At 37.6% G+C, this 25,847-nt stretch overlaps 1 non-coding gene across 1 annotated transcript; it reads left to right on the top strand.

Annotated features, from left to right (window-relative positions):
• The first annotated feature begins 20,920 nt into the window (after window positions 1-20,920).
• On the top strand, window positions 20,921-21,027 carry LOC131241845 (small nucleolar RNA R71). Its single transcript, XR_009169412.1, has one exon. It is a non-coding gene; the product is annotated as a small nucleolar RNA R71 (small nucleolar RNA).
• The last annotated feature ends 4,820 nt before the right edge of the window (window positions 21,028-25,847 follow it).

Here is a 25,847-nt window from a genome sequence, read left to right as displayed (position 1 = left end):
AGGTGTTTCTCAACTATAAATAAGAGTCCCCATGGCATCCCTGGGGATTATATAGGGTTTGGAAGAGCAAAGCACAAGGGTGAAGAGCCATCGCCAAGCATTTTTCTTCCTTTCTTCCTTAGTTTTCATATTTTCTTCTAGGGTTTTAGATCCAATCTTGTCTATGGTTGGCTAAACCTCTTAGCTAGGGCTAAGAGGTCAAGCTTGTAGCGTGATGGGATGTTTTTATTGCTTTGATTCATGTTTATGTTGAACTTACTTTGATTCTTATTTAATATTTAAGGAATATTTTCAGTTTTTAATGATTTAATGTGACTTAAATTACAGTAGATCTGTAATAACTTGAGTATCTTCTTTTCTTGTTTAGATATTATGGGATTGGTAAATCCTGTTGTTTGCCCCCATCTCATAAGCATGGTTTGGTGATGGAATCCCTGCCAATGATCATAATTCTCCTTTTTGAGAATTAGGTCAAAGGAAGTTCAGATTTGATCTTAATTATTATATCTTCCAATTGGATAGGATAGGACTCCAATTCCAATTGTGTTACTTGAATCAAGTAAGGAATCACCCTGATTGATATAAGTAGATTCTTGGAAACCGTAGTTCTCACCTTTGAATTTTAAAGTTTCTAATTAAACACTTCACAATTACTTCATTTTTATTCACAATTTAGATTTAGATCTTCTTCTAGTTTTGATTCTAATTACTTTTAGAATACACACGAGATTACTCCCTATGGATTCAACCTCAGTCTCATCGAGATTATTACTACATCGCAACCCTACACTTAGGGTTGTGAACATCATCCATGTTGACATCTTCTTCAGGAACAGCTTCCTAATCTCCTCGTTGCCCAGGCCTTAGTTCAAGTTGCATCATGTTGAGATTAGTATTACCAAATGGGAGGACAGACTCCGGTGCTTCATTTGCAAGGATTTAAACATTATAGTGCAATGCAATACAAGTTACGAGATATGCAAAAGGAATAGAGCCATGATGAGGATGAAGACAATACTCGATAATCTAATAAGTGATCAAAGATGGAAGACATAAGGATACCAGAAATGACTGAAAGAAGGATTCACATCATATACGAAGTAAGTCTGTCTTATTCCCACCATGAGGATAAACATTCGAAGTGAAAATACAATGCAACACATGGTATTTTGGAAGAAGATTGTAGGTGGGGAGCGAAGTATGGTTATGCCATGTTGCATTAAAACTGCATAACTCCCTAGTGAGAGAATCTCTTTCCGTTTCGTACATATCTTCAAAGATTGGTATAATAGAGATTCCCTCTTCCGCCATATCAATATCTAAGATTGATGATATGATAGAGGGCCTAATAGTAACTATGTTTTTCCACAAAATGAATTGAAAATGTTAATTGCTGTAAATACGTGGTATTTATAGATGCATACAACCCTCTTGCAATAGACGAATAAGATGCACCACCCCTCACAAAAATCTTTTCCCATCCTACCGCGGATAGAATTTCGACAAGACCAAATCGGTCAATATGATTTGTATTAACGGTACTCTCAATGACAATATTATGGATATAAAAATCCCACACATTTTTTGGATCATTTTCTAGCAAACGGATAGAGCGTACAACCTGATTAGCTTATCAAGAGGAAGAACTAGTTTGAGGGGCTCGCACAGTACACTTAGAGCGAGATGCCATAATAGAAAATGACTAGATTTTGCAAAAGAAATACCAACAAATTGAAGGAAAAGATCTAGATCAGATTTATACAAAAAACCCAACAAAATAAGGTTCTAGATTCCAAAAGGATGTTAAGATCTACAATAATGCACAATAATGAACTTAAATCTAGAAGAAAACTCAAAAATATTCACTTACAAGGACACTAGAGTGATGGGTTGGCCGAAGGAATCCACGGGTTGACCGAAAAAGATGAGAATGAAATTAGGGTTTTGAAAAAAATGCCCAATAAAATCCAATTGCGCATGGTTCGGCTAGCTCGAGCACGTCCTCGGCTGGCCGAATCAGGCCATCAACTCAGGGTTAGCCGAAAAAATTTAAAAATATATATTTAAAAAAATGACATGAATAAACATTATTCTATTAAAGAAAAAATGTAAAACAACAAATTGCAATATAGAATAATCAATTAAGAAGCACTGCATAAACCAATATCATTTTTTAAATTCAAAAATCTGACATTATCAAGAGATTTTGTCAAAATGTTTGCAAGCTGTTTTTCAGTATTAATATATTCAAGTATGACAAGCTTACTTTTAACCAATTCTCTGATATAGTGATATCGAATATTAAAGTGCTTATTGTGAGAATGTTGAAAAGGATTTTTAGATATATTTATTGCACTAGTATTATTACAGTATAAATGCATTGTTTCTTGATCAATACCATAGTCTACAAACATCCTTTTCATCCACTTTAATTGCGTGCATGCATTTCCTACCACAATATACTCAACTTCATTAGTGGATAATGATACTGAGTTTTGCTTTTTGCTCATCCAAGAGACAAAAAACATCCACCACTTGAGAATTTCTATTATCCACATTACCTGCCTAATCAGCATCAGTATATCCAGCAATTTGTAAAGATGTATCATGAGGATACCATAAACTCAAATTAACAATACTGACAACATATCTAATTATTCTTTTTATTGTATCCAGATGAGATTCTTTAGGGTTAGATTGATATCTGGCACATATCCCTATGCTAAAGGAGATATCAGGCCTGCTAGCTGTTAAATATAAGAGACTACCAATCATACTATGGCCAAAATGAGGATCAATGCTTTTACCTGTGTCATCTTTAGATAATTTAAGTGTTGTAGCCATGGGAGTAGCAAAGTTTTTACTATTCTCAAACCTAAATTTCTTAACTAGGTTTATCGCATACTTGGTTTGAGATATGAAAATTTCATCTTCAAGTTGTTTCACTTGAAGTCCAAGAAAATAGTTTAGTTCTCCCACCATGCTAATCTCAAATTCTGATTTCATAGACTCTGTAAACTTAGAAGAAAGGTTAGAATTCATTGATTCATAAATAATATCATCTACATATATTTGAACAATCAATAGCTCTTCATTAATTCTTTTGATGAATAGAGTTTTATCAACACTACTCATTTTAAAATTTTGACTGAGAAGAAATTTTGTTAATTTTTCATGCCCGGCTCTAAGAGCTTGTTTGAATCCATACAGGGCCTTTTTAAGATGGTATACATTGTTAGGAAGTTTAGGATCGTCGAAACCTTTAAGTTGTTCTACATAAAATTCTTCATTTAAATCACCATTTAACAAAAGCACTTTTAACATCCATTTAATAAATTTTAAAGTTTTTATGACATGCGATGGAGATAAATAGTCTGATGGATTCAAGACGAGCGATTGTAGCAAAAGTTTCATCATAGTCGACTCCTTCAATTTGGGTATACCCTTGTACTACTAATCTAACTTTATTTCTTAAGATATTCTCAAATTCATCAGATTTATTTTTAAAAATCTATTTAGTTCCAATCACATGTTTGTTAAATGGTCTAAGCACTAGATACCAAACATCATTCCTGACAAATTGATTTAGTTCATCTTGCATAGCTAAAATCCAATTTTCATCCGCTAAGGCTTCATTTATATTTGACGGTTCTATCTGGGAAGTGAAGCATACATGATTACAACTGTTTTCAACTTGTCTTCTAGTTTGAACACCAGTGTGAAGGTTACTAAGAATTTGATTAGTCAGATGGTCTTTGACTAGTCTATTCTCAGTTGTATCTGATTTTGGTGAAGGTGCTGATTAATTGAATATAATAACCTCATCATCGTGTTTATCAGCTGGAGTGATGGTTATCATCAATTACTACATTTATGGAATCTTGTATCAGTCTGGTTCTTTTATTTAGGACACGATATGCTCTACTGTTTAGAGCATACCCTAGAAGAATACCTTTATCACTTTTTGCTTCAAATTTTCTCAGATGTTCCCTATCTCGTAAAATGAAACATTTGCTTTTGAAAGTACGAAAATATTTTATTGATGGTTTTTTGTTGGACCGAAGTTCATAAGCCATTTTATTTAATCCTACTCTTACATATACTTGATTAATAATATAACAAGCAGTGTTAACAGCTTTAGCCCATAAATTTTTTTGCTAATTTTTTACTATTAAGCATAACAGTCCCCATTTCTTGTAGAACTCTATTTTTCCTTTTAGTTATACCCTTTTGTTGAGGAGTATTAAGAATAGAAAATTCATGTAATATTCCATGGTCATCATAAAACTTCTCAAATTTGTTGTTTTAAAATTCTGTTCCATGATCACTTCTTATCTTTTTCACGGGCAGTTCTTTTTTTGTCTAGATGCATTTAAATAATTTTTTGACTTTGTCAAAAGCATCTGACTTTTCTCTTAAGAAGGTTACCCATGAATATATAGTGTAGTCATCAACTACAACTAGAAAGTATTTTTTACCTCCTCTACTCTCTGTTCGGGTTGGTCCAACAAGGTCCATATGGAGTATTTCGAGGGGTTTAGAAGTGGTTAAGGAGTTTACCTTCTTGTAACTACTACTGATTTGTTTGCCTATTTGACAAGCACCACATACTTTCTTTTCTAATTTTTTTAACTTGGGTAAGCCTCGAAGATGATCTCTCTTGCTAAGTTTGTATCTCTAAAGTTCACATGTCCAAGACGTTAATGCCATAATTCAATTTCGTCTGTTTGGATGATATAGCAAGAGTGACTTGTGGAACATGATTCATCAATGATATAGCAATTTTCAAAGGTTCTTCGACCATTTAATATTATAAGACCTTGATTATTAAGTATTTCATATCCGTGATCAAAAATTTTAACACTATGATTATTATCACAGATTTGAGATATGCTTAGCAAATTGTGTTTCAAACCTTCAACATATAAAACATCTTTAAAAACAAGAAGATTAGAAAGTTTTACATTACCTCTTTAGCTGATTTTACAGTTACTGCCATCTCCAAATGTTACTGAGCCTCCATTAATGTGATTAATGCCTGAAAGTATGTAACGACCTTGGAATTTCTGTGCTAATCTTTCCTTAAGTAGTTGTTTTGGGGTAATTAGTGCTTTACTCGATTGTTTGTGAAATTCGCATCAATCACTTTAAATTGTATCTGCATGGCTCTAAATGTGTAGATTAGTGAGCGCTACGTTACTCTGAAACCTGGGATCCATCGCTAAATCCAGTTGTTCTGGGGAATTTTTGGAAGATCTGGATCGGACCTGGACCGCGCGTCGAAAGTCCAATGGCGATGATCTTAGGCTGTTGCGGTCACCGAGTTGGGCTTGACCATCTCCTCGAAAATCAAGTCCACGTGATGTTCTGGGTCGATTTGCTTGAGCTCGGAGTGAAGAGTGTGAGAACGGTTGGAATTTATTAAGTTTTTATGAAATCTGAGTCGTGTCGCTTGCGCGATGATTTTAAGCTATCTGACCGTTGGATTCTGATCCAATTTCACCCTCTGATCAGGATAATTGGCCCAGGCATATTCTAGTGCTTGTGGACCTGATCGAGATTCCGTGACCGTTGAATTGAGTGTGGTCCGCCACGGCTGATCTGAAGAGTCGGTCGGTATGAAAACTCAGCTTGACCTAGATCCATGGTCAAGGAGCTTAAGTCCGACCTTTCGTGGTTATAGGCCCACCAGAAGTGCTTCGTTGGATCGAGAAAGGCTTACTTTGGTTATAACCTAAGTATACCTTGACCCTGGGTTATTTTCATCAAGAATAGGCCTATTTATAGTCCTTAAACCCTAGCTCTCTTTTCCATACGATTTTCTCTAACCCTAGCTTGGAAAGAGAGTGGAAAAGAGAGAGAAAGTGAGAGAGATAAGTTGGTGAATCATCTTGGATTCTTCTTGTTCTTCTTCATCTTTGAATCTTCGCTTTGAATCGTTCTTCTGACGATTCTGAGTTCCTTTTGGGGTAAGTTAACCTAACCCTAACCTGTGTTAGAGCTTAGATTAGTTTTGGAGTTGTTGTATCTCATTTCTATCTTTATTTTAGGGTATTCTAGCACCGTTGACGAAGACAACTCGTCTAAATCAGTTCGGTGGTTCTTTCTTCGCTTAAGGTGCGGACTTTAAGTGTATAGGTTATGGTTTTCAAGGCTTTCAATCCCAGTTAGTGATTTATTCTTGTTATGGATGAGATTTCACATGCCAAATGTTGTGTTTACATTGCTTTCCTGATATGCATGTGCTATATTGAGATTTGTGTATTCTAAGTGTATTTATAAAGTACCGTATACGTATAAAATACGCACTTGTGTTTGCCATGATTATTTGTCATGTATGTATGCTAGATGCATGTATGACGACTCCTTGGTAAAAGGAATTGTCTAAGTGCATGTATTCCAACATACGCCATGTATGTTGTTCCATGTATGCTAAGTGTTTGTAGAAATGCATGAATGATCTAAGTGTAACTTATTACACGAATTGTGGGCGTTGAGAAGTGATTCTCAATACTCCTATGGATGCGCATGATTTCCTTTATGCAGTTACATTCCAAGTTATTTAAATTCAAGCATCTCCTATGCTTACATTTATGTTAAGTTGATATTCTTCAGATGCGTATGTACCATGATTTGAGTTGCTGTTCCATTACTGTTTTACATTCCATATGAGTATCTGTAGTAGTGTAAGGTGTTTGGGACTATGCCTTAGTCCAGGAAATCGGTAATTGACCCTATGTTCGTGGTTGAGATTATTTTCACCACGTAGGACGTATTAGACGAACCCGAGTCGTATTAGAGTTGGCGGCAGTGGTTTGGCCACGCGGAGTGTTTGCGCACTCTATGTCGTTCAACTCAACGTGCGCTCGTGCTAGTTGAGTTCGTCAAATAACCCGATTGTCCGATGTTTGTTTACCATGTATGGACGCTATTGCTTGAATCTAGGGTACCGAACTTACCAGTGACATCCTATTAACTATGGTACTTGATCCGCTAAGACTCATGAGCCGGACATGGTGGTATGGGACACCGTGGTCGAGCTGTCGGCCTACGCTGGGGTGACGAGCCTCCCGTAGTGACCAGTGAGCACACCGGACTCGTGAGCCGATTATGGTGGTATGGGACACTATATTCGTGCTGTCGGCCTACATTGATTGGTGACGAGCCCTTTGTAGTGACCTCGAGCATACCTGGATACCGCAAGGAGGTGACGAGCCGATCTGTGGTAGGAAGGGCATGAAAGGCGTGCATTGATTGGTGACGAGCCCTTTGCTACGACCTCAAATGTATGATCGTATGAGATATCTAGGATTGACGACCCTAGTATGGATTACTGTTTGGATGGTGATATGAGGAAGGTATCTTAGCTTCCCAATCCTGCTGTGTGAAATGGACTAATAACAACTTGGTAATCATATCCATGCACCGCATTTGCATGTGCTTTGTAGATGTGGCGCACTTTGAGGCGATGTCATGCGTAATGTAAGATGAAGACGCTGAGGGTGTACGCGTGAGGGCACGCATCATACCGCATTCATACTTGCATTAACAAGAGTACTTAGGATTTATTTAATTGTCCTGCTTTATCATTACTGTTTGATTGAACTGATAACATGTTAACCAGTGCCTTATTGTTCCACTGAGTTGATCACTCACTCCCACGTTTCTGGGGCGGTGTTAAACACCCACCAGACTCTGTCTTAGGCCCTGATGTTGCAGATGTGGATGCGACGTCTGAGGCAGAGCGGGAGCTGGATGACGACGAGGCTGCCTTCTCCTATATGCAGTTTTCAGACGGGTTCTAGCGAGCCTCGGTCTGATGCGCGGGATCTCTGGGATTATTTTGGGAACTGAAATGATGTAATTTGATACTTATAATTTTGTTAAATAACACTTTCATACGATCTGGCTTGTATATGTAATTCGGGGATTTACACTTGTACACATTTTACTATAAGTCTTCCGCTTGCTTTATTCACTTATCCCTGAATCATATCTGTGTTTTTGGCTTAATCTATTCCATGTTTTATGCACTAATACAATCAACATACATTCATCATTAAATATGTTGCATAAGTGATGTTTTGGAACTCAGGAGCTGAGTTATGCTCGACCCTCGAATTTCAGGGCGTTACAAAGTATCACCTTACCACCTGTCATATGTCTAAAGCATCCACTGTCCAGGTACAATCTTGAGTGGCTACTAGCTTTGAAAGCTGTGTGGATGACAAGACACCTATTTTTTGGAACCCATTTCAAAATGGTTTTGGGTTTAGGAGGATCTCTAATAACATGGTTAGTTTGAGAGTAAGATTTTTCTTTATTCTTACTTACTCTAATAGTTCTAGAGTTGGATTTCAAGAGCTCCTTATGTAAGTCCACTATCTTATCTGTAAGGGAAGGATTATAATTTTTCTTTTGATAGTTGGACTTAGTTTTTGGATAAAAAGGTTTTTGACCAGGTTTTTTCTTTATTTCCTTTGTTGTTTCTTCTTTAGATTTCAAAGATTTACCTTTAACAAATATAGGAGTAGTATTTTAATTTTTTTCTGAATGACTCTTGATATAACCCAAGCCAGATTTGTTGTTACTTCGACGAGACACAGATAGTAGCTTTTCAAGTCTCAGGTCACCATGGTTATATATTCATGTCTCTATAGAATTTTTTAGAGAAGTAATTTCTAATAGTAAATTTTTATTTTTGGTTTTGAGATCTTTAATTTCAGAATCTTTTAGATTGAGTTCAAGTTTGGTTTTCTCAAAATAATCAGAAACATGTGATTTCTCCAAAACAGATTTTTCAAGTTCTAATTTTAAATTCACAAATTTATCCTTTTGAATCTGTAATTTTGTTGCAATCTTACAACTTTCTTTATATAAGGCATTATAGGCTACTTGAAGATCTTCTTCATTTTCAACATCAGTTCCTGGTGTTCACAACCCCAAGTGTAGGGTCACAATGCAGTAATAATCTCGGTGAGACTGAGGTCGAATCTATAGGGACTAATCTCATGTGTGTTCTGAAAGTAATTAGAACTAAAACTAGAACAAGATGTGAATCTAAATCTGGAAATAAAGGGAGTAATTAAGAGAGATTTAATAAAAAAACTTAAGAAATTCAAAGGTGGGAACTAGGGTTTTCAAGGATCCACTTGTAGCAATTAGGGTGATCTATTACTTGATTTAAGGACACAACTGGAATCGGAGTCCTATCTTATCCAGTTGGAAGATATAGCAGTAAAATCAAATCTGAACTTCCTTTGACCTAATTCTCAATGGATGAGAGTTGTGAGAATTGGAAGTGATTCCATCACCTAGCCATGCCCAGTAGACAATGACAAACAACAGGATATACCAATTCCACAATCAAACATAGGAGAACCATGAAGATTAGAAGGGATTCCATCATCTAACCATGCCCATGAGATGATGGTGAACAACAGGATTTCCTAATTTCACAACCTCAAATCAGAAAAAGAGATAACTCAAAGCTATTGCAGATCTACTGTAATTTGAGTCACAATAAACCATTAAAAACTAAAAGTATTCCTTAAATATCAAACTAGAATCAAAGGGAATTCAATATAAACATGAATCAGAATAATAGAAAACACCCCATCGCCCTACAAGCTTCACCTCTTAGCCCAAGCTAAGAGGTTTAGCCAACCATAGACATGATTGGATCTAAAACCCTAGAAGAAAACATGAAAAACTAAGGAAGGAAGAAGAAAAACGCTTAGCGATGGATCTCTGCCCTTGTTCTTCTCTCCTCCAAACCCTAAATTAATGCCTAGAGATGCCCTTGGGGACTCCTATTTATAGCTGTGCAACACCTCCTTTCGCACCTCCTTGGAAAAATCTGGAACTGCCTTAAATTTACGCACTCCGCGTTACATTGTGTTACTCCGAGCGATTCGTTCGATGACATTGAACTGGCTTTGATGTCATTGAAGGTATCTTTTATACGAGTTTTTTCCACATTTTTATAGCTTCATGCAGACTCTATAACCTTCTATGTCGTTGAACCTACCTTTGATGTCATCGAATAGGCCTTCGATGTAATCGAGCATTGTTTAAGGAATCGACAATGCATCCAAAACAATCCAAAGAGTTATTATATTTCTTCAATAAATTTGATATCATCAAAGAGGCCTTCAAGTAATTGAACATGGTGCCCAATGTGTCTGGCGAGTTTTGCCAAAATTCCACAAAAAAATTGATGTCATTGAAGCGGCCTTTGATGTTATCGAGCAAAGCTTCGAGTCATCGAACAACTTCTCAAGTCATTGAAAAATGTCTTCAATTTGTCCAGCAACCAATTTGATTTTCCTTCATAAATTCGATGTCATCGACCTGTGTTCAATGTCATCAAATGTGTCTTCAATGTCATCGAACGGTAATTGATGACACAGTCAATGTGTATTCCACACTTATTCTTTTGGCTTCGTTCCTTCTCTACTTGGTTTTCTTGAATCTTGGGACCTTGAAATCTTCAATATTTGTCTCCTAAGATCCATTCTTTGCCTTGGTGATCTTTGAGTGATAAATCCATGCTTTTAGTACTTTTTCCAATCCAAGCTCTTAAATTCACCTTGCAACACAAACATGAGTAAAATAAGACATTAAGCAGTATCATGTTCATAAAACCAAGAAATAAATGGGGGATAATATGCAATATTTAACACTCAACACAATCCCCAACTAGCATTTTGCTAATCCTGAGCAAAGTATGCGTAAAATAAACCTCAACGCTTAATGTCAGAAACCTCTTTCAGAAAACAATCTTTTGTGCACTCAAGTATGAATGGGTAGAAATAAGATACGAAAGTGAGATTTTGAAATCTAGAACTAAATCACATAAGTAACCAATCAAATAAGTTCTTTGTCCATTAAATCAAAGCATAATTTGCATATCAAGTTTTTCAATGTGCTTAGTGAAAATCAACTTACTTCCCATATGAATACTATCGATTCATCATATTAGCCATGCTCATCACTTCAAGATCAGTTTGAAACTCAAGTACTGATTTCGAACTTATCCCCTTTCTTTTTCTTTTTCTAGTTTTTGATTTTATATTGACGATCAATTTTCATTCTTTATTTTTGCATTCTTTTCCAATCTTTTCATTCTTTTTATTCTTTTTTATGTCCTTTTTATCGATCTCCTATTTTTTAACTGGTTCTTTTCATCTTTTAAGGTGGATAAAATTCTCCAGACTTGATTCTCACCATCTATCAATGATTCATATACTAACAATCAGAAATTCTAGTACATCTTACAGAAGGCAAATTGAATGTTTCTTGTAATTGAGATAATCATGATATTCAAATTTTCTCTTAATCAATTGAGCGCAAGCACTTAGGTGATAAATTACTTAGACGATTAGACTCCAGCAATCTAAAATTTAATCTCTATCTTATCATACCCAAAGCATTCTTAAGTACACAATTCATCGCTTCCCAAACAGATTTCAACCTGAAACATTGAAAATTGTCAAAAATTTTGCTCAAAACTGAGAAAACACTGATTAGGTTACCTAATCCCCCATCTCCTACCAAAAAATCTACATTGTCCTCAATGTAAAAGAATTAAGCATATAATGCAAAAGAGGCAATAAAAAGAAAAGGAAAGTGATGGAAAGATAATAATTGAAGAAGGAATTTTGAGGCTTTTCCAATGATCTCAATGCGAAGATGGGTTAAACAAAACTAAATAGAGTATAAGCAAACTACCCTAAACAGCGAAAGCAAACTACCCTAGTCCTATGAAAGCGATAAACATACCTATACTTCCATCAAACTAGGAGATTAATCGTGGTACACATGATCAGTCAGAGGTATGGACATGTCCTCTGAATCAAATTTCTCAACAAATGACTTTAATCGATGTCCATTTACTTTGAATTCATTACCATTGGTTGGATTCTTTATCTCGACAGCCCCATGAGGATAAACATTAGTAATAGTGAAATGGCCGATCCAACGAGGTCGGAGTTTACCAGAAAGAGATGTGATCGAGAATTGTACAAGGGGACCTTCTGACCTGGTGTGAATGATTTTTGAAGAATGTATTAGTCATTAAACACCTTCATCCTGTCCTATGATGTTCAGATTTTTAATAGCGTCACGATGTAGTAATAATCTCGATGAGACCGAGATCAAATCCACATGGACTAATCTTATGTTTATTTTGAAAGTAACTAGAACTATAACTAGAAAAAGACGTGAATTTAAATCTTGGTCAATTAAGAGAGTAATTGTCATTATAGTAATTAAAACTAACAAATTCAAAGGTGGTAACTAGGGTTTCCAAGGATCCACTTGTAGAGATCAGGGAGATTTATGCTTGATTCAAGAACACAACTGGAATCAGAGTCCCATCTTATTCAATTAGAAGATATCTCAGTAAAACCAAATCTGAACTTCCTTTAACCTAATTCTCAATAGATGAGAGGTGTGAGAACTGGAAGTGATTCCATGACAAAACCATGCCCAGGAGACAAGGAAAATAATAGGATTTACCAATCATAAGAGAATTAGGAAGATTAGGTAGGATTTCATCGCCCAACCATGCCCATGTGACGATGGTGAACAAGAGAATTTCCTAATTTCACAATCTCAATACATGAAAAGAATATACTCAAAGCTATTGCAAATCTATTGTAATTTGAGTCACAACAAACAATTAAAAATTGAAAGTATTTCTTAAATATGAAACTAGAATCAAAGATAGTTTAACTTAAACATGAATCAAAGTAATAGAAAACATCCCATCATGCTACAAGCTTCACCTCTTAGCCCTAGCTAAGAGGTTTAGCCAACCATAGACATGATTAAACTAAAATCTCTTAAGAGAAGCATAAAAACAACTAAGGAAGAAAAGCCCTTGGAGACGGCATCTCCACACTTTTGCTCCACTCCTTAAACCCTAGAAGATGCATGGGGATGCCTTGGGCACTCCTATTTATAGTTGTGCATCAACTCCTTTCGCATCGACTTGAAAAATTTCGAAAACCGCCTCAAATTTACGTAGTCCGCACAACATCTGCGTAACCCTCGATTGGTCAAGGACAACCTTCGACTGGTCGAGGATCGCCTTCGACTGGTCGAGGGTCTCCTTCGACTAGTCAAGGATGACTGGAATTTAGAGAATTTTGTCGTTGGAGTTCGAGTCGAGGAATCTTCGTCTAGTCGAGCAGGGGCCTTCGACTAGTCAAAAATGGGCTTACATTAGTCAAAGGATGTAGATTTTTAGGGTTCTTTTTCTTCACTTCAAGTTTTCAATGCTCTTCATTCCTCACTTGATTTTCTTAGATCTTTGGTGTGTGAATTCTTCATTCTTGGTCTTGTAAGATCCATCCATGGCTTTGGTGATTCTTGAGTGTTAAATCCATGTTTTTAACATCCTTTTCAATCCAAACTCTTAAATTCACCTTGCAACACAAACATGATTAAAATAGAACATTAAGTATTATCATGTTTATAAAAGTAATAAATGGGGGATAATATGTAATATTTGACCTTTAACACAATCCCCAACCAGCATTTTGCTAGTCCCGAGCAAAGTATGCGAAAAATGAACTTCAATTCGCAATGTTCAAACCTTTTTTAAAAAACAATCTTTTGTGTAATTAAGTATGAATGAGTAGACTCAAGATGAGAAAGTGAGATTTTGAAAACCTAGAGTCGAATCACATAAGCAATAAATCACATAAGTTTTTTATCTATTAAGTCAGAGCATAGTTCACATATCAAGTTTTTCAACGTTCTCAGTGAAAATCAACTTACTTCTCATAAAAATACTACTTTTCATAATATTAGCCATGTTCACCACTTCAAGTTTGAAAACTCAAGTACTGATTCTGAACTTATCCCCTTTTCCTTCTTTTTTCAGTTTTTTATTTTATATCGATGGTCATTTGTATTCATTTATTCTTTTCATCGTTTCTCCTCTCTTTCAGATTTTTTTCATTCTTTTTCAAACTTTTTTAATCTTTTCACTATACATGACCTTTTTTTGTCGATCTCCTATTTTTTAACTAGTTCTTTTCTTCTTTTAAGGTGGATAAAATTCTCCAGACTCAATTTTCAATATCTTTCAATGATCATCATACTAACAATCAGAAAACCTAGTACTATTCATAGAAAGTAAATTGAATGTGTCTTATAATTTAGATTAACATGATATTCAAACCTCTTGGTAATTTATTAAGTGCAAGAACTTAAGCGATGGATTACTTAGATGATCAAACTCCAACAGTTCAAAATTCAATTTCTATCTTATTATCATACTGAAAACAGTCTTAAATACACAATTCATCACGTCTAAACAAATAAACATTGAAACTTTTTCAAAACATTTTGCAAAATTTGCTCAAAACTAAGAAAACACTGATTAGTTTACCTAATCTCCCATCCCCAACCTAAAATCTATAGTCCTCAATGTAAAAGAAATAAGCATGATTTGCAAAAGAGACAACATAATTGAAGGAGAAGTGATGGAAAGATAGTACCTAATGAAGGAATTTTGAGGCTTTTTCCAAAGAATCTCAGCGTGAAGGTGGGTTAGCACAAGAATTAAACAACTGAAAAGAAAACTATCCTAAACAAATAGAAAACAAACTATCCAAAAACAGTGGAAGCAAACTATCCTAAAACAGTAGAAGCAAACTTTCTTAATCCTAAATTCTATAAAAGCAATAAACCTAACTATACCTCCGTCAGACTAGGAGGTTAATCACAGTAAACAGGATCAATTAGAGGTATGGATATGTCCTCTGAATTAAATTTCTCAACAAATGGCTTTAATCGATGTCCATTTACTTTGAATTCATTGCCATTGTTCAGATTCTTTATCTCAACAGCCCCATGAGGATAAACGTTGGTAATAGTGAAGGGGTCGGTCTAACAAGATCGAAGTTTGCCTAGAAAGAGATGTAATTGAGAATTATACAAGAAGACTTTCTGACCTGGTGTGAATGATTTTCGAAGAATGTGTTCTTCATGAAATACCTTCATCCTGTCCTTGTAAATTCTTGAGTTCTCGTACGCATTATTCCAGATTTCTTCAAGATCATTCAACTGAAGTTTGCATAGTGAGCCAGCATTGTCTAAATTGAAGTTCAGATTTTTAATCGCCCAGTAGGCCCTACGTTTGTTCACAACCCCAAGTATAGTTTCGCGATGTAGTAATAATCTCGGTGAGACTAAGATTAAATCCACATGGACCAATCTTATGTGTATTTTGAAAGTAACTAGAACTAGAACTAGAAAAAGATATGAATCTAAATATGAGTTAATTGAGAGAGTAGTTGGGATTATAGTGATTAAAACTAACAAATTCAAAGGTGGTAACTAGGGTTTCCAAGGATCCACTTGTGGAGATTAGGGAGATCTATGCTTGATTTAAGGACACAACTGGAATCAGAGTCCCAACTTATCCAATTGGAAGATATCTCAGTAAAACCAAATCTGAACTTCCTTTGACCTAATTCTCAATGGATGAGAGGTGTGAGAACTGGAAGTGATTCCATCACAAAACCATACCCAAGAGATAAGGCAAACAACAGGATTTACCAATCCCACAACTAATTATAAGAGAATTGGGAAGATTAGGTAGGATTACATCGCCCAACCATGCCCTTGTGACAATGTTGAACAACAGGATTTCTTAATTTCACAATCTCAATACATGAAAAGAATATACTCATAGCTATCGCAGATTTATTGTAATTTGAGTCACAACAAAGAATTAAAAATCGAAAGTATTTCTCAAAAACCAAACTATAATCAAAGATAGTTCAACTTAAACATGAATCAAAGCAATAGAAAACATCCCATCATGCTACAAGCTTCACCTCTTAGCCCTAGCTAAGAGGTTTAGCCAACCATAAACATGATTAAACTAAAATCTCTTAAGAAAAGCGTAAAAACAACTAAGGAAAAGGAAGAAAAACTCTTAGTAAAGGCTTCTCCATGCTTTTGCTCCACTCCTCAAACCCTAAAAGATGCCTAGGGATGCCCTGGGCACTCCTATTTATAGTTGGGTATCAACTCCTTTCGCACCGACTTGGAAAATTTCAGAAACCGCCTCAAATTTACATAGTTTGCGTAACATCTGCGTAACCCTTGACTGGTCGAGGACAACCTTCGACTGGTCGAGGATCACCTTCGACTGATCGAGGGTCTCCTTTGACTAGTCAAGGATGAGTGAAATTTAGAGGATTTTGTCGCTAGAGTTTGAGTCGAGGAATCTTCGACTAGTCGAGCAAGGGCCTTCAACTGGTCGAAGATGGGCTTACATTAGTCAAAGGATGTAGATTTTTAGGGTTCTTTTTCTTCACTTCAAGTTTTCAATGCTCTTCATTCCTCACTTAGTTTTCTTGGATCTTTAGTATGTGAATTCTTCATTCTTGGTCTCGTAAGATCCATCCTTGGCTTTGGTGATTCTTGAGCGTTAAATCCATGCTTTTAGCATCCTTTTCAATCCAAATTCTTAAATTCACCTTGCAACATAAACATGATTAAAATAGAACATTAAGCATTATCATGTTCATAAAACTAAGTAATAAATGGGGGATAATTTGTAATATTTGACCCTCAAGAATGTTCCAACTGCACAGGCAAGTGGCAAGCCTTCCCATAGACAAGTCTAAAGGGAGATATTCCAATAGGGGTCTTAAATGCAGTATGCTAAGCCCATAGATCATCGGTCAAGCGGATTGACCAATCCTTACGGCTAGGATTAACCATTTTCTCTAGAATATGTTTCATTTTCCTATTAGAAATCTCAACTTGCCCACTTATTTGTGGGTGGTATGGAGTGCTTACTTTGTGGGAAATGTCATATTTCTTCATTAAGTTCGCAAATGGCCTATTACAAAAAATGTGAACCTCCATCACTAATAATGACTCGAGGCGTTCCAAACCAGGAAATGATGTTCTCTTTTAAGAATTTAATGACCGTTTGATGATCATTGTTTCGACACGGGATCGTTTTAACCCATTTAGTGACATAGTCTACCGCTAGCAAAATATACAAATTTCCAAAAGATTGGGGGGATAGTCTTATGAAATCGATACCCCAGCAATCAAATGCATCAATGATCAGAATGTGGTTTAAGGGCATCGTATTTCGACGGGACAATGCTACCAATTTTTTACAACACTCACAAGCTTTGCAAAAATCATGAGTGTCCTTAAACATAATGGGCTAGTAAAAGCCTCACTGTAGAATTTTAGCCGTGGTCTTTTTGGCAGAAAAATGACCACCACAGGCCTGAGAATGACAAGAAGATGACACTTTGGTGTTCATTGTCTGACGCACATCTCCTTATGATTTGGACTCAGCAATATTTAAACAAATATGGATCATCTTAGAAGAATTTGTGTACCTCGGTAAAGAATTTTTTTCTTATCTTGCGCAGTCTAATGTGTTGGCGTGACCTATAGTAAGATAATTAGCAATATCTACAAACTAAGGTGAATGGGAGACTTTAAATAGTTGTTCGTTCGTCAGGGAACATGTCATTTATATGCGTCATCTTAAGGAAATTAGATGGGTCAAGGTGAGAAAGATGGTCAGCCACTACGTTCCCTACTCCCTTTTTATTTTTTTATTTCCAAATCAAATTCTTGGAGTAGGAGGATCTATCTTATCAAGCGGGGCTTAACATCATTCTTAGAGAGAAGATTCTTGAGCGCCACATGATCTGTTTAGATGATTGTCTTAGATCCAATCAAGTAGGACCTAAATTTGTCTAAAGCGAATACTACGGCTAAGAGTTCCTTCTCCGTAGTTGAGTAATTCACTTGGGCCGGATTTAGAGTTCTACTTGCGTAACGAATAACATAGGGCATATATTTTTTTCTCTAGCTTAACACTGCCCCAAGATTATAACTAGATACATCACACATAATTTCAAAAGAAAGGTTCCAGTCAGGTGGCTGCATGATAGGTGTAGTGGTTAACATGCCCTTGAGCTTAGAAAAAGCTTTCTAGCATTGCTCAGTCCACTCGTATGGTGCATCCTTTTGAAGTAGATTGCATAAAGGATGAGAGGGGTGACTAAAGTCTTTTATGAATCTTCTATAAAATCTATCATGTCCTAAGAAGGATCACACGTCTCGTATGTCCTTGGTCGGAGGTAAGTTAGAGATAAGATCAATCTTAGCCTTATCTACCTCAATTCCTTTGGATGAGATGATATGTCTAAGGACAATCCCCTTATGAACCATGAAGTGGCACATCTCCCAATTCAGTACCAAATTCTTTCCCTCACATCGCTTCAGCACACATTTAAGATTCTCTAAACAATCGTTGAAGGATGGACCAAAGACAGAAGTCATCCATGAAGACCTCTAAATATTGCCCCACCATGTCAGAAAAAAAAACTTAACATGCACCGCTGAAAAGTGGCAGGGGCATTACACAGTCCAAATGGCATCCTTCGGTAAGTAAAAGTGTCAAAGGGACATGTGAATGTGGTCTTTTCTTGATCTTCAAGGGCTATCTCTATCTGCTTATAACCCAAATACCTGTCAAGGAAACAATAATAGGAATGACTAGCTAGCCTTTATAAGATTTGATCAATGAAAGGCAAAGGAAAGTGGTCCTTCCTTGTATTCAACTTCCTATAGTTAATGCACATTCTCCAACCAGTAGTGACTCTAGTTGGCTTGAGTTCATTGTCAGCATTGGCTACAATGGTGATTCCAAACTTCTTAGGAACCACTTGAGTTGGACTCACTCATTGGTTATTCGATATAAGGTATATGAAACCCACATCTAATAGATTAAGAACCTCAACTTTAACCACTTCCTTCATGTTTGAATTTAATCTTCATTGTGGTTGTCAGGAGGTCTTGACATTATCCTCTAGATAAATGTGGTGCGTACAAATCGAAGGGTTAATTCCCTTGAGGTCCACAATTGACCATCCAAGGGCTCCCTTATTCTCAATAAGAGTAGATATGAGCATACTCTCATATTCCTGCTCAAGGTGGGAATAAATCACCACTAGGTATGTCTCATATTGACTTAAATAGACATATTTCAAATTAGAGGGCAAAGGTTTTAGGTCAAGCTTTAGTGCCTTAAGGTTAGATGGTAGAGGCATTACATCAGTTTGGGGTAATTCTTCAAATTATAGCCTCCGTCGGTTAACTTTAAGTATCGGCACGATATCCATCATGGTCCCAATCTCCCTAATTATATCATCATCAAAATCATGAGAGTGGGCCAAGCATGTCTCTAGAGTGTCAGAGGATAAGGTCAAAAGTGTTCTATCTTCCATAAAAGAGTCAATCAAGTTAATATCATTGGCATCGTCATCATCCTCTAACTATTTACCCATATTGAAAAAGATATTCAACTCCAATTTCATATTTCCAAAAGACAAACTCAAGACTCCATTCTTGCAATTAATGATTGCATTTGATATGGTAAGGAATGGGTGACCAAGAATGACCGGAATTTGACTGCTCATGTCCATGATGGGTTAAGTATCCAGGATGATAAAAATCTACTGGGTAGTAGAATTTGTCAACTTAGACCAACACATCCTTAATTATCCCTCTCGGTATACGAACTGAGCAATCTACAAGTTGTAATGTGGTCTAGGTGGGTTTTAATTCACCTAGATCCAGTTGTTCGTAGACCGAGTAAGAGATCAAATTTACGCTTGCACCTAAGTTAAGAAGTGCATGCTCAATTCAATAGTTCCCAATTACATAAGGGATGTTTAGGCTACTGGGATCTTTATATTTTTGTGGCATATCTTACTTGAGGATGGCACTCACTTTTTCTGTCAAAAAATTTTCTTTTTTGATACTTTGCCGCCTCTTCGTCGTGCATAGGTCTTTCAGAAATTTGGCATATGAAGGAATTTGTTTCACGGCATCTAGGAGAGGGATGTTGACCTTCACTTATTTAAGCACATCTATAATGTCCTAAGAGTTAGAGAGAGATTTTAGTGCAATCAACTGTTTGGGGAATGGAGCAATCGGCTTGCTCAAAGGTTCTGGTTCAAATCCATGTGGAGCAATGCTAGGTCTATCCTCTGTTTCTTCTTCCAGGTCCTTGAACTCTTCAGCCTTTACCGGAATAGATTTGTCAATTGTTTTTCTACTCCTAAGAGTGGTGATAGACTTGGCTTGCTCCATTCTCTTTGAAGAGCTTAGATCATTAATGTCGTATTGCAATTTTGGATTGGGAAGAGGTTAAGTCGGTAGGATCCCTTTCTCCCCAATTGAATTTTTTATCTCACACCCTTGTACGGCCTTTGAAAGGTCTTGAAGGGTTTGCAATATACTCTGATTGATAAGCTCTTAGTTTTGAATATGTTTCCAGACCGGATCCTCTTAAGGTTTCCCTTGATTTAAGAATTGATTAGGGATTCCTTGAGGAGTAGCAGTTTGTCCATTCCTCCGACTAAAGTTCGGATGATTTCTCCGACTAGGATTGTATGTGTTAGAGATGGGTCCATTGAAAGGTCTTTGGTAGTTATTCACAACATTCGATTACTCATTCAATACCTCTCGAAAAGCAGGTATCGTTGGGCAATTTTCAATTGTGTGTATATTGCAAGCACAGTTATCACAAACAACTTCCTTAGCCTTATCCTTCTTAAGTTCCATGGCCTCGACCTTCCTTGCGAGACTGGCCACTTTAGCATTTATATCATCATCCTCTTTCAGCAAGTATATCCCACCCCTCTCCCTTGCTTGAGTAGGCTTAAATGTGGTGCTAGGTTTTGGGGAGATGTCCCATGATTGTGCAGTTTCAGCGAGTTTGTCAAAGTAATCCCACACCTCATTGACATTTTTGTTCATGAACTCCCCATTGCACATTGTCTCGACGAATTGGTGCATGGAAGATGTCAGTCCATCGTGAAAGAAAGTTGTTATGTGCCACGTTTCAAAACCATGTTGTGGGCATGAACTAATGAGATCCTTGAACTGCTCCCAACATTGGAAGAATGTTTCATCTTCCTTTCAGGTGAAGTTCTTGATCGATTTCCTGATGGTGTTCGTGTTATGGTATGAAAAAAAATTATGAACTCCTTCATCATGTCATTCCATGTGCAATAGATCACGGACGTAGTGAGTGCAACCACGTCTTAGCTTTTTCTTTCAAGGAGAAGGGAAAGAGTTTCAGCCTAACTGTGTCCTCAAACATGTTAGGAAAGTACAAAGTGGCTATAACCTCGTCAAACTCTTGCAAGTGCAAGTATGGAGTTTCATATTCAAGTCCAAGGAACTTGAGAAGGAGTTGGATCACTCTATGCTTGATATCTATGTTTCCTGTGTTTTTTGAAAAAAACCATACAGGAAAGGGTGCTCACCCCCACCGGTTGTAAGTAATCTCGTAAAGTACGAGGCGGGGTGCATGGTGCACCTCATTCTCATCCTGGACTTCTACAACCCGAGGTTGCAGCTAATTCACTGGTTGATTTACAAGTTGATTTGTAGTAATAACCTCAATTAACTCTGTGGATCTCTAGTGGTTTTTAATCCTGTGATGGGTAGATATCCCCTCAACCAATCCTTCTTCACTCAAGAGATGTCGAGTGTTGTCGGGGACCCTGTCATGCCCTAAACTTGGAAACCAGGCTCACAAAATTCTCGATCATCGAATCAAGTACCAACAGCCTCCTTAGTACCCCATTATCGGCTCCCAGCGCCCATACACCAGATTCTGATCCTAAGATCCTACAAGGAGGATTTTCCAACGTACATTTATCTCGTAAGAAGCATAACCACAAGTTTACCTAAATCTCAAAGGCAACATCATCATCACATATCCACTAATATAAACATTTGAATACAGTGCTCAAAGGGAAATACATATATCGAAAATCAAAGCTCCAAAAGATAGTTGCACACTCCAAGCTCAACGCTGTTGTGACCTAACACCACCTGCACGCATCTATCGTGCATAAGCTTATAGAAAGCTTAGAGGGTGGTGTAACTGTGTGCGCAAGGTAAGTGCTAAGTATGCAATATCAGAGCTGTAACGCCCTGAAATTCGGGGGTCGAGCATAACTCAGCTCCTGAGTTTCAAAACATCACTTATGCAACATATTTAATGATGGATGTATGTTGTCTGTATGAGTACGTAAAACATGGGATAGTGAGAAATGTAAGCGGAAGAATTATAGAAACATGTGTACATGTACAAGTCCCTAAAATACGTATACATGCCAGGTCATAGTTACAAGTGTTACTATCAAAGTACAAGTATTAAATGACATCATCTATTACAATAACCCAGAATTCCCCGCACATCAGGACATGGCTCACAAGAACCCGCCTAAGAACTGCATAAAAGAAAATGCGGCCTCATCATCCTCGAACTCCTGCTCTGCCTCAGGGGTCGCATAACATCTGCATCTAAGACAGTCTGGTGGGTGTTTAGACACCATCCCAAAACGTGGGAGTGAGTGATCAACTCAGTGGAAAAATAAAGTAAAGGTTAACATGTTATTAAATCAATCAAGCAGTAATGGTAAAGCAGTACAATCAAACATGTCCTAATTACTCTTGTTAGTGCAAGAATGTATGTATAAATGATGCATGCCCTCGCCTTACTCCCTCGGCGTCTTCATCTCACGTTACGCATGACATCCTCCCGCAGTGCCAACGACTTCCACGCACATGCAAATGTGGTGCATGAACATGATTACAAGTTGTTATTAGTCCTTTTCATACAGCAGGATTGGGAAGCTAAGGTACCTTCCACATATCAATTTCCATACAGTGATCCATTCTAGGGTCGTCAGTCCTAGGCATCTCATACGATCATATGGTTTTAGGTCACTGGAAAGGGCTCGTCACCAATCAATGCACGCCTATCATACCTCCGTTACTACTCTAAGACTCGTCGCCCTAATGCAGTATCAAGGTATGCTCGAGGTCACTACAAAGGGCTCGTCACCAATCAATGTAGGTCGACAGCACGAATATAGTGTCTCATACCACCATAATCGGCTCACTAGTTTGGTTGCTCACTGGTCACTACGGGGAGGCTCGTCACCCCAGCGTAGGCCGACAGCTCGACCACGGTGTCCCATACCACCATGTCCGGCTCATGAGTCTTAGCGGATCAAGGTACAATGGTTAATGGGATTTGCACTGGTAAGTTTGGTACCCTAGATTCAAACAATAGCGTCCATACATGGTGAACATACATCGGACAATCGGGTTACTTGACGAACTCGACTAGCACGAGCGCACGTTGGGTTGAACAACATAGAGTGCGCAAGCACTCCGTGTGGCCAAACCACTGCCGACAACTCTAGTATGACTCGGGTTCATCAAATCACGTCCTTCGTGGCGAAAGCAACCTCAACCACGAACTCAAGGCCAATTACCGATTTCCTAGACTATTTCATAGTCCCAACCATATTCCACTACAACAGATATTCATATCAACACTTTAGAATCAATTTAGAATAGTAATGGAACAATACTTCAAATCACACAGTATGTGAGCATTTGAAGAATATCAACTCAACATGGATTTTCACATAAGTAATACTTGAAGTTAAACGACAAAGAATGTGACTTGCATGTAGGAAATCATACACACCAATAGGAGAGTTGAGAATCGCTTCTCAATGCCCGCAAATAGGATAATATGTTGCACTGCAGACCATTCAGTCATTTCTACAAACACTTAGAATGCATAGTTCAGCAGACATGACATATGTTGAAATACACGCATTTGGACAATTCCTTTTGCCAAGGAGTTGTCACACATACAATTAGCATAAGTACACGACAAATAATCATGGCAAGTACATGTTCATATTTTATATGTATACGGTACTTCCTACATACACATAGAATACACAAATCTCAATATAACACATACATATCAGGAACGCAAGATAAACATAGCATTTGGCATATGAAATTTCATCCATAACAACAATAAACCATTATCTGACATTGAAAGCCTTGAAAACCATAACCTATACGAATATAGTCCGCACCTTAAACCAGAAAAAGCGCACCGAACTGATTCAGACGATGTGTCTTCGTCAATAGCGACAAGATAACCTAAGGCAAGAATAGAAATGAGCTACAACAACACATAAACTATTCTAAGCTCTAAAACAGATTAGGGTTAGATTAACTTACCCAAGAAGGAACTTAGAATCGCCGGAATAACGATTTAAAAGTGATGGTTTAAGGATGTAGAGTAACAGGAAAGAATCTTAAGATGATTCACCAACTTCTCTCTCACTTTCTCTCTCTTTCCCTCTCTCTTTCTTAGCTAGGGTTTAGGAAATTCATATGGCATAGAGAGTGAGGGTTTTAAGGTCTTTATATAGGCCTAACATTGATGAAAATAGCCCCAGGGCCAAGGTATACTTAGGTTATAACCAAATCAGGCCTCTCTCGATCCAACAGAGCACTTCTGATGGTCCTTTCTCCACATGCGGTCGGACTTAAGCTCAGTGACCATGGATCTAGGTCAGGCTAAGTTTTCGTACCGATCGGATTTACAGATCAGCCGTGGCGGACCACACTCAATTCAACGGTCACCGAAACTCGATCAGGTCCACAAGCATAATGACATGCCTAGGCCATCTTCCCTGATCCGAGGGTGAAATTGGGTCAGAATCCAACGGTCAGATTGCTTAAAATCGTCGTGCAAGCGACACGACTCAGATTTCATAAAATCATATTTAATTTCTCACCGTTCTCACACTCTTTACTCCGGACTCAATCAAATCGACCCAGGACATCATCTGGACTTGATTTTTAAGGTGATGGTCAAGTCCAACATGGTGACCAAAACTGTCTAAGATCATCGCTATTGGACTTTCGACGCGCAGTCCAGGTCCGATCCAAAGCTTCTAAAAATTCCCAAGAGCAACTGGATTTAGCGTTGAATCCTAGATTTCAGGGTAATATAGCGCTAACGATTCTACAGGTTTTGAGTCCTGCAGATCAAATTTAAAGTGATTGATGCTAATTTCACAAGCAATTGAGTTTAGCGCTAATTAACCCACAAATAACTTCTAAGGAAAACAGAGGTAATATTCGGGTCTTAGCACGAATTTTTCCGGGTCATTACAATCTACCCCCCTTAAAGAAAAATTTCATCCTCGGAATTCCTACCTTCTCATATTCCTCAAGGATCTGAGGGTAGCTCTTTCTAACCTAAGCTTCAATCTCCCAAGTAGCCTCTTCTTCACTATGATACGTCCATGGTACTTTCACAAGAGGGATGACCTTGTTACGCAATACCTGCTCCTTCCTGTCTAGGATACGCGTCGGTCGCAGTGCATATGTGGCATCCTCGCTCAACTGCACCTGCTCCCAACTGATAATATGCAAAGGATCAGGAACGTACTTCTTCAGCATAGAAACATGAAATACGTTATGCACGCCCACAAGTGGTGTGGGCAAAGCAAGGCGGTATGTTACCGCTCCCACTCGATCCAAAATTTGAAATGGACCAATAAATCTAGGCATGAGCTTTCCCTTCTTACCGAACCGCAGAACTCCCTTCATAGGAGAAACCTTAAGAAATACATGGTCTCTAACCTCAAACTCAAGCGGTCGCCGCCTCGTATCAGCGTAACTCTTCTGCCTGCTCTGGGCTGTCAGAAGTCGACGTCGAATAATGTCAACTTTCTATGAAGTCGCGTGCACCAACTCCGGGCCAATCAAACTACGCTCGCCAACTTCTGCCCAGCAATGCGGTGCTCTGCACGGGCGACCATACAATGCCTCGTAGGGAGCCATGCCGATACTCGCCTGGAAACTGTTATTATACGCGAACTATGCATAAGGGAGACAATCATCCCAGCTGTCCTTGAAATCCAAAACAC

The sequence above is a fragment of the Magnolia sinica genome, chromosome 3 (genome assembly GCF_029962835.1).
Source record: "Magnolia sinica isolate HGM2019 chromosome 3, MsV1, whole genome shotgun sequence".
NCBI classification, from domain to species: Eukaryota; Viridiplantae; Streptophyta; class Magnoliopsida; order Magnoliales; family Magnoliaceae; genus Magnolia; species Magnolia sinica.
The sequence above is the reverse complement of the archived record's forward strand: the minus strand, read 5'-3'. Positions and strand labels throughout refer to the sequence as shown.